The sequence below is a fragment of the Lemur catta genome, chromosome 13 (genome assembly GCF_020740605.2).
Source record: "Lemur catta isolate mLemCat1 chromosome 13, mLemCat1.pri, whole genome shotgun sequence".
NCBI lineage: Eukaryota > Metazoa > Chordata > Mammalia > Primates > Lemuridae > Lemur > Lemur catta.
This window is the reverse complement of record NC_059140.1, coordinates 66651323-66660865: the sequence shown is the minus strand read 5'-3', so window position 1 is coordinate 66660865 and position 9543 is coordinate 66651323. Positions and strand designations below refer to the sequence as shown.

Below are 9543 nucleotides of genomic sequence, written 5' to 3'. Positions count from 1 at the left end.
GGGAAACTATGCAGAATAGTAACTCCAGAAATTTGCATAGGGTTGCTTTGTGTCTTTGTGGAATACTACACTGTACAGCGATAGCATGAAACTCCACAAAGCAAAGCATAAAATGACCAGGGAGCTGTGATCTGAACAATTGACCAACCTCACACAGGATTGGGAGACATTTGAGTTGTCTAGCCAGATTGGAGAATTGTTGGTGACCACTGGAGCCATTCAGTAGAGACTCCAGAAGAGCCATGCCTTCATAGTGTCATAAACTATCATTAGTGTAAAGGCCAACCTAGACCTTTCCTGGTAAAGCTGAAAAGCAAGGCTCTAAAAGGTAAAACTATGCTGTACTTTACTTAACTGGCTGCCAGAACAAAAGCCAATACCCTCTAAAGGAAGAGAACAGAATATAGATTCTCAACAATGTAAAATTCACAATGTGTAGCATCCAACAAAAAATTACTAGACACATCAAGAAGCAAGAAAAGGTGGTACAAAACCAGAAGGAAAATCCATCAGTAGAAATGGACCCAGAAATTACAGAGATGGTAGAATTAGCAGATAGAAAGAGGACAGCTATTGTAACTATGGTCAATTATATTTTTATAAAACAAGAATATAGTGAAGAGAGAAATGGAAGATAAAAAGATAAACTTCTGGGAATGAAAAATACAGTGTCTAAGATGAAAAATTCACTGGTTGGGACTAACAGCAGGTTTGGATGCTGTGTAAGACAGTATCAGTAAATCGAAACACATGGCAATTGAAAATATCCAAAGAGAAGCCCAGAGAGAAAAAATACAGATAGATGAAGGAAGGAAGGGAGGGAGGGAAGAAGGAAAGAATGAAGGAGAAAGAAAGAGACAAAGAAAGAAAGGGAATGAACAGAGCTTCTGTGACTTACAGAAAAGTTTAGAGTTACTTCACCTTCATGAAATTGGAATCCCAGAAAGAGGGGTGGGGATGCCAAAAGAAGATTTGAAGAACTAAAGAATAAAAAACTTTGCAAATTTGATTAAAACTATAAACCTACAGATCTAAGAAGTTTAAAGTACCACATGCAAGATAAACAAAAAGAAAACTACACCAAGGCACATTCTAATCAAAATTCCTGAAATGGTAATGCCTGGGTTTAAATCCCTGGGCTGCATCCTCCTTTCCAGGTTGTTTAATTGATGGTCCTGTCTTGGAAGATAGCTATGCAGGGTTAGCTTTGGCAAGTTCTTTGTGTTCTTGACTCTCCTGTGATGGAAGGTCAGTCTCAAAATTAAAACCCTCCCATGCTTCACATGCCCTATTTGTTTTAAGTGATGTAGGGAAGGCAAAAGTGGATGAAGGCTGGGTGAGTTCACACTTGTAGGGTGGTGGAGCATATGGGCTAGTCATTGCTCAGGCTGTTGTTTTCAATTCCTGAACTGGTGAAAGGGCCCTTGCTGTCATGCAGGGTTTCAGATTTGCAAAGCAAGCACCTGGTCCAGTTGTTGCTATCGCACTGTGCTTTCTCCCTAGAAACCAGAGCAGAACAGTGTGGAATCAAGAATTTCCTCAGACAGGGGTTAACTAAGCATAGCTTTGCACCTAGTTAACCAAATTAAACTTTTGTTGTAAAAGTAATGTCATGCATAATCATGTGCAGTCAATCCTCATTATTGATGTATTCCATATTTGTGAATTTGCCTACTCAGTACAATTTATTTGTAACTCCCAAATCAATACTCGTGTTGCTTTTATGGTTATTAATGGACATGTGCAGAGTGGCAAAAAATTTGAATCACCTAATATACATAGTCACAGCTGAGGTCAAACAAGGTGACGCCCTGCCTTCTTGTTCCAGCTCTCACGCTATAAACAAATGTTCTTTTTATTAGTATCTATTTAGTATCATGCTTTTTGCATTGTTGTGCATTTGTTAATGATTTTGCTATTTAAAAGACCCCCAAGCATAGTGCTGAAGTGCTGTCTAGTGTCTAAGTGCAAGATAAGTGTTAGATAAGATTCCTTCAAGTGTGAGTGATGGTGCTGTTGGTCATGAGTCCAGTGTTAATGAATCAACAATATATATTAAATAAGGTTGACATAAGACCTTGCTTAAAGATTCAGAGAATGTTGTCCACCAGTCTAAGCCCCATCCAAGCATTGCTTGTGGTGCCTTGCAGAGCCCATGGCCTTTCTGTGCTGGGACGTGGGGCAACAGTGAATGTCACAGGTCCTGGCACATGGTAGGTGTCAGGAAGAACCCAATCTCACAGGGGATGGCAAGGAGCAAACCTACTGCCAAGTCTCCAGGTGCCAAAAGTAGACAAGATTCCTGTTGTGATTCGTCCTGTGCAGCTGTTCTCAGGAGCAGTAGTTGTTTATCACCGTCTGCCTCCTCTCCCACCTAAGTGCATCCACTACTCCATGGAAGATCCAGTGGACATGGACAGGTGCTCCCGTAGACCTCAAAACATCTTTTCAATTAGCGGGAATTAGTTCCACTTTGCAGATGACAATGCTGATGCTCAGAGAAGTAAAATGACTATGGAAGTTTGTGCATAGAGGTTGTGAACTAAAGGCTGACAAAGATTATCACTTTAAGGTGGACAATAATGAAAATGAACACCAGTTACCTTTAAAGACAGTCAGTTTAGGGGCTGGTGCAAAGGATGAACGCACATTGTTGAAGCAGAGACAATGAATTAAGGCAGTCCAATTAAAGTAACACTGACAATTTGACAATGTCTGCACGGCAATGGTTTCCCCTGGGGGCTTTAAAATAACACCCCCCATGGTCTTACGACTGAAGTGTGGCTCAGGGATTGTGCATTTTAGTGGGCAGCACTTAGTAGCTGTGGAAGAAGCTGCAGAGTCAGAAGATGAAGAGAAGAAGGATCTGAAACTCTTAAGTATAACTGGAAAGCAATCTGCCCCTGGAAGTGGTAGCAAGGTTCCACAGAAAAAAAGCAAAACTTGCTGCTGCTGCTGCTGCTGAAGAAGAAGATGATGATGATGATAATGATAATTTTAATGATGAGGAAACTGAAGAAAAAGCTCCAGCAATCTATATGAGATACTCCAGCCAAATATACATAAAAATCAAACCAGAATGGAAGATCCAAAACCATCAATGCCAAGATCAAAAGGTCAAAAATCTTTCAAAAAACAAGAAAAATTTCATAAAACACCAAAAGGACCCCGTTCTATAGAATACATTAAAGTAAAAATTCAAGTATAGAAAAAGCGTTGAGCTGTCCTGGGCACTCCTGGTAAATTAAGCCCAAAGATGTGGGGATAGGGAAAGGAAAGACAATCTAGTCCACACTGAGTATCACCAACAATCCAGACTGAGTCTTCTGTTGTAATCGCCATCCCCTTTCCCGATTTGCCAGCCACGCCCCTTCCAGGCTGGAAACAATCTCACCCTGGATTTCCTAAAGCACTTTCTTTGATTGTTGCCATTCAGTGAACCATGCTCTCTGCTTTCCATTACTTTTGAATTTGCCTCACTCTGACCATATTTTAATCAACTTTGTATCTCCTTAGCTGCTCAATAAACATTTGAATGAATAAAAAAAAGTAGACAAAACTTCTACCAAAAAAGATCAGAGCAGCACAGTTTATTACTCACAGCAGAGCAAACAGCAGGAACATTAGCAAAAGGGACCAGTTCCACCACCCTTGAGTGCCTTGTGGAGCATGAGAGGTCCAGACGGGTGCCACATACTAAGGGTTACATCACAGCCGAGGAACCTAGGGCCAAAGTCCCAGCACTCTTTTGAGCAAGCAGCATACGTTGTCACAAGAAATAAGCTAATGCCCCTCCCCAGGGGAACAAGCAGTTACATGGTGGTTATACTGTGGCTGCCTTCATCTTCTTCTCTGTCCTGAGACAGACAAGCCTTACAGTCTGGCACAGTCAGCAAGAACATGCAAAATGCTCAGGGGCCCATGGTGGGTGGTCTTTCCCAACAGGAGGTGTTCATGAGTGTTTGTTGAATGAATAAACGAGCGGAGTTGTAGGCTCTGCTTACAGTGAAAGGTCTTTGTCAGGTTCCATTTGATGCCTTAGAACAGAAAACTTGTCTCTGTCCTAGCGTATAGTTTTAACTATGTGGTTTTGACTATAACCACACAGTTAAAACTATGTTGTTCCCACTATACTTGGGACCTTGAGGAGAGCTAGAAAGAAATATGGGTGCGTAGGAGGGTAGGACATCGGCAGATGAAATGCAAATTTTGCTGGGAAAATAGAGAGGCATTTTGGGAAACAGGTTGATGAGCCTTAGAATTATTTGCAAAACTGCTCGAAATTCCCACATAGTGCCGTGCTGTGATTGGCTATTAAGTTGCAGCTGCAACTTGGGAGAAGTTGTTATCCAAGTTTTAAATAATTCTTTGAAATGTGCAATTCTCCATGGAACGGTAGATTAAAATTCATGTTCTCTTTTTTTAATACTTCATAAAATTTTCCTTTTAAAATCTACTTCTGCTTATACTGGGGAGCGTGAGAGATACTGCGGGGAGTTTATAAAATAACCAAAGTAGCAGTAGCCTGAAAGGGGCTGACTGATGAGAGAGTTTTATCTGTAAAGTTAGGAATTAATAATGTCATCTTGTTAAGACTCCAAGGACTGCTTGAGCTGTTTTAACTGAGAGATTAAATTGGATCAAGTATCAGGGCCCAGGATTAGACTGAATTATTCACTGATAAAACAATAGCTAAAGTGTCTCAAATCCACCCTTAGAACTAAAAAGCGGCAATTTGATTTGCCCCTTAGTATCAAAATGAAGTCCTCAAGGCCCGGGGAAACAGTGGCATCGGATCCACCAGTGTGCGCACACGCCCCTCTGCCCTGCCCTGGTGCTGCTTCCTCCTGGCTCTTACCCGTCTCCCAGGGTCTTACCTACCCTGAGATGTCTTCTCTGACCACTTCAGCCCTCAGAGCTCTCAACTTGAAGGCTCCAAATCCTCACTTCCCGTATCAGTGGTTCTCACACTTTAGCATGCATCAGAATCACCCAGAGAGCTTGTAAAAACACAGATTCTGGGTCCCACGCCCAGAGTATTCAGGTGCAAGCAATTTTGCATTTCTAACAAGTTTCCAGGTGCTGCTGCTGCAGCTGCTGTTCCTAATACCACACTTTGAGAACCACTGATCAATAATCCTTGTGTTTTGCACCTAATTGTATATGTCTTAGGATAAGAGACCTTTCTTCTCACATTGCTATTGAAATTTTCATGTGCACATGTCTGGCCTGGCACACAGAAGGTACTCAATAAATGTTAGTTCCAGTCCCCATTTTCCCCCCTTTCTTATTTGAATTATAAATTCTTAGAAGAAAGGAGTCTTTAATATGTGCAGCTATGTACCTAGGAAATACTCAATATAGATTTGCTAAATAAATGGATAGGTAGAAAATTCTTGATTTCAGTGAAGGTTTTTTCCTAAGACTTCTAGGTTCTGATCTTGCTCTGTTATGAATACCTTCACTTTTCCTAAAGACACAGCCCAGTAACACAAAAATATCTCTCATGGTTGGGTGTTATGGAAAGAATTGACAAATTAAAATCTCTCACTTCAGCATAGTTCCCAGTTGGCCAGAGAGTTTTCTCTTCCTGGGTTCCTTCGCACTGCTGAACTAAGTGACAAGGCCATAGGTTTTCCTGGCTGATGTCTCTGCAGTCTCTTGACACAGGGTCCTCACTGGGGTTTGGTTGAACATTTGGAGATACAATTTTTCTTTATATGGAAGACATTTTTTACCTTGACCTTCACAGGATGGCAGCAGGGCTGAAGCTGCCTGATACATATGATTTGGTTTCTCTGTTATCAGTGGGGCTTGGTTCTTGCACGTGTGTCCAATTTGGGAGGAGAGCTTGGGAAGAGAGAAAACAGACTCTTCTTTTCCTCCTGCTGTTGCCAAATACAGGGGCTCAGTTTCCACAGGGCAGGCATTCGGGGAGTAGAGGCCAGTCATTCCATATTTCAAACACCCTTTTCAATGTTTTTATATAAAAGCTTTTTAGTGTTGTCAATAAGTCCATTCTCTATTCGACACCTAAGAGAGTGGGATCTTATTAGCTGTAATTATTAGGGTAACCAATTTTTTCTGCCTTCAACGAATCCTGCGAATGCTGTGAGTATAGTGGGAAAAACAGAGATTTGAGGCTGTGTAGACTAGACCTCAACCCTTGGCTTTGCCGCTGGGTAAATTCTGGTCTGTTGAGAAGCAGACACTAAGGATTAGACAGCCCCTTAGTGCGGAGGGAGAAGAGTTTCAGATCACATGCAGGGCTGACACCTAAAGAGAGAGAGCAGGAAGGAGAATTGGGTGGCAGGTCTCAAACTGCAGTGCTGAACGGAAGGTTTGGCCAGGGTTCTGGGAAGTCTTCAAGCCAAAGGTGCCCATGGGAGGAATCCGTGTCTCGCTGGAGTGATCCTGCATTCGTCCTCACTTAGCGCTCCACCGGGCCCCCCACCCCGCTGAGGCTGGAGAAGCAGGAAGACGTGTGGCCTCAGAGGGAAAGTTGTGGAGCATCCAGATGGCAGTAGGGTGGCTGCCCGGCAACGCTGTCCCCACAGCAGGAGATCTGAGGAGCTCATTTCCATGGTCACCACATCCTCCAGAGCATGTGTTCACTGCCCCATGGGAACAGTCTGACAGGGATATCAATCGGGGTGCTGCACCTCTTCTTAGCCGAGTGTGTCTGTGAATGACTTCTGCCCAGAACTCGCATCGCGGGGAGAGTGATCAAGAGGTTAAAAACAACTGAGCTGATTCATCTTGGCAGTCGCTGCCTTGGTTCATAACTGAAATTTCTGAATCTGGTTCCCAAACTTTTCTCTCAGTTCTTAGATTATTCTCCATCTTCCTGCTCAAGTTAAACAAGTGTCATTATTGTTGTCCGAAACCAAAGAACTCTGACTCATCTACTAACTAGGATTTGGGGTGTTCACCTAATCTTTCTGTTCCACTTGTTAAATGTGGGCATCTGGGAGAGTTAAATAAGATAGAATATGTCAACCATTGGTACCTGGATGGTGCCCAACAATTTTTCCCCCTTCAAAATTGATTTTATATTTTCATAATATGTGTCTCTGAGATTTGAGTTTGGAATAAAATTGCATGGGGTTGTAAATGCTCATTTGTATAAACATCACGCCACCATTTATGGATTATTGTAGGGGCAGCAAAACTCCACCTCCATCCTCTTAGGGTCACGGCTAGGCCCGAGAATTAAATTGACATGAGAGATTAATGGGGGAAAAGCATGCAAATCTAGTTAATACAAGTGTCATGTGGCATGGGAGGCCTCGAAAGGAAATGTAGACCCAAAGAAGCAGAGTCAGTGGGTGCTCTGCTAGGTTGGACAGAGAATACTAAATTGTGAAGAAGCAACTGAATTATGTGGGAAGGCTTGAAAGATGAGAGTTATTTTAACCAGGCCTGCACAGATTCTTTTAGTCTTGACTTCTCATACTTGAGGATAAGGATGTTGCCTCTCCTTCTAGTACAGGAAGGGTGTCATTCACACTTGAATTTCATCTCCTGCTTTTAAGACACAGAGAAGATACCAGAATGATCTCTTTGCACCTTCCATTTTTCAAATGCCTTTAATTCAAAATAGTCAATATGTCAGAGTGGTATATTTTTAACTCCCTTAATGTCAACTATGTATCAAGTAAAATTCCACAAAGGATACTCAAGACATGGTGCCCAGTCTTAGGGGGAAGCAACCACTTTCTCAAAAATCTTAACTCCCTATTGTCTCAAATAAAATTCAAAATACTATTTTCTTTCATTTAAGGCCACTCAGCATCTGCCCTGTCTTTCCTTTCTAGCCTTATTTCCCAGCCCTGCCCACTGCATGCCCCACTCACTTGGATTGAGCCCACCTTGCCCTTGGGGCATCTGGGGTCTTCTCATGACAGCCCATCAGCCCCTTTGTGCCACTCATCCTGCCCCCTACTTTCCTGGCATCAAATCCTGCCTATCCTCATGGCCAACCTCAAATGTCCTCCACATGAAACCTTCTGTGGTCCCCGCCAGCCCCAGTGCCTCCTCCCTGCTCCTCTGTCCTTCCTCCCACATCTGCTCCTGTCCATAGCAGCTCCCACCTCAGGGTGGCCCTGTGTGTCCACACTGGGACTCCCCCGCTGGGCTGAGGGTAGGGCTCATACTGCACTAATCTTTATTTGCCCCAGAGTTCCCAGCACGGTGTCTCTTACGTAAATGCTCCCTGAGTGATACCTAAAATGCCATGGAAGGAGGGCAGATGGGAGGAAAGCAATGCCATGGCAGGAGGCAGGAAGTAAGTGGCTCAGTGCTCTATGGGACGTACAGATACAGCTCTTGTTAAATTTTATCTTGAAATTCCAAACTCAGAGAAATGTAGCTACAGTACAAAGAACTTCTGTAGCCCCTTCACCCCAATTTAGCCGTTGCTAATATTTTGCCACTTTTGCTTTCCATTTTTTTACTCTTTATATTATTTTTCTGAATCATGTGAAAATAAGAACAAGAAATCATGCCACTTGCTCCTAAATACTTCAGTGTGTGTTTACTAAGAATAAGGACATTCTCTTATACAGGCCACAGTATGGTATCAAAATCAGAAAATTTAATGTTCATACAGGATTAATCTATACCTTAATTAAACTTATCCAATTTTCCCAATATCTATTATATCAGGGTATTTTTTGTGGCAAAGGATCCAATCTAGGATCATATATTAAATTTTGTTTTCATGACAGATAAAGTTTTAAGGGCAAAAATGGCATTATTTTGGGATCCAGGTTCTACTCAAAGGCAAGATGCATGTTTTTGCTCCTACCAGCACATTATGAGAGCAAAGAGAAGAGTCTTGTGATCTTATATCAGGATGCAGTGCTTCCTGTGGCTTTCTATTTCAGACCCGCCAGAGGTTCTGTGCAGATTGAGACCTCAGGGTGCTCTCCCCATCGGTGGTGGGACAGGCTTCCAGTGGAATGAGATACGCCTGTCTGCTCACATTTCCCAGAGATCGGCAAGGAAGCAGCCCCCTATTAGACTCAACATGGTGGGAAACACTCACTCTGAAGTGGGTTTTGTGAAGCGCCATTACTGATGTTAATTATTAATCATATTTATTTTATGATTTGAAATTAACACAATTATCCATGTCTTATAAATTACAGAAACACAAAATATTAGCCTTTCACTTGCACAAGTATAAAGACTAATTTTAATTTTAGGCTTTCATAAGTTGAAAGGCAAATCACCCCAAACATTATCAACTGGAGATGCTAAGGGAGAAGAGAGGCCAACTCTTTTGTCCCCTTGGTGTGATCCCGACACTTTTAATATTTGAGAGTCCTGGATTCTGTTCTTATCTTAAATCAGATCATTTTCAGAAACGTAGCTGATCTTGTTTGGCTCCCACCTCCCACCCCTGTGCAGGAAGACGGAAATTCTTTGTCAGAAACTTTTACCCTGAAAGACTTTTCACATGCCAGCCTTCTTCCTGGATTGTCCACTCCTGCCTTGTTGGAAACTCTATTCCACAGTCTGATTCAGTGGCCGCCCATG

The 9543-nt window shown here is 42.4% G+C and overlaps 1 pseudogene; it reads left to right on the top strand.

The window, feature by feature from the left end:
• Positions 1-431: 431 nt before the first annotated feature.
• On the top strand, positions 432-3208 carry LOC123649087 (annotated as a pseudogene).
• Positions 3209-9543: the final 6335 nt, after the last annotated feature.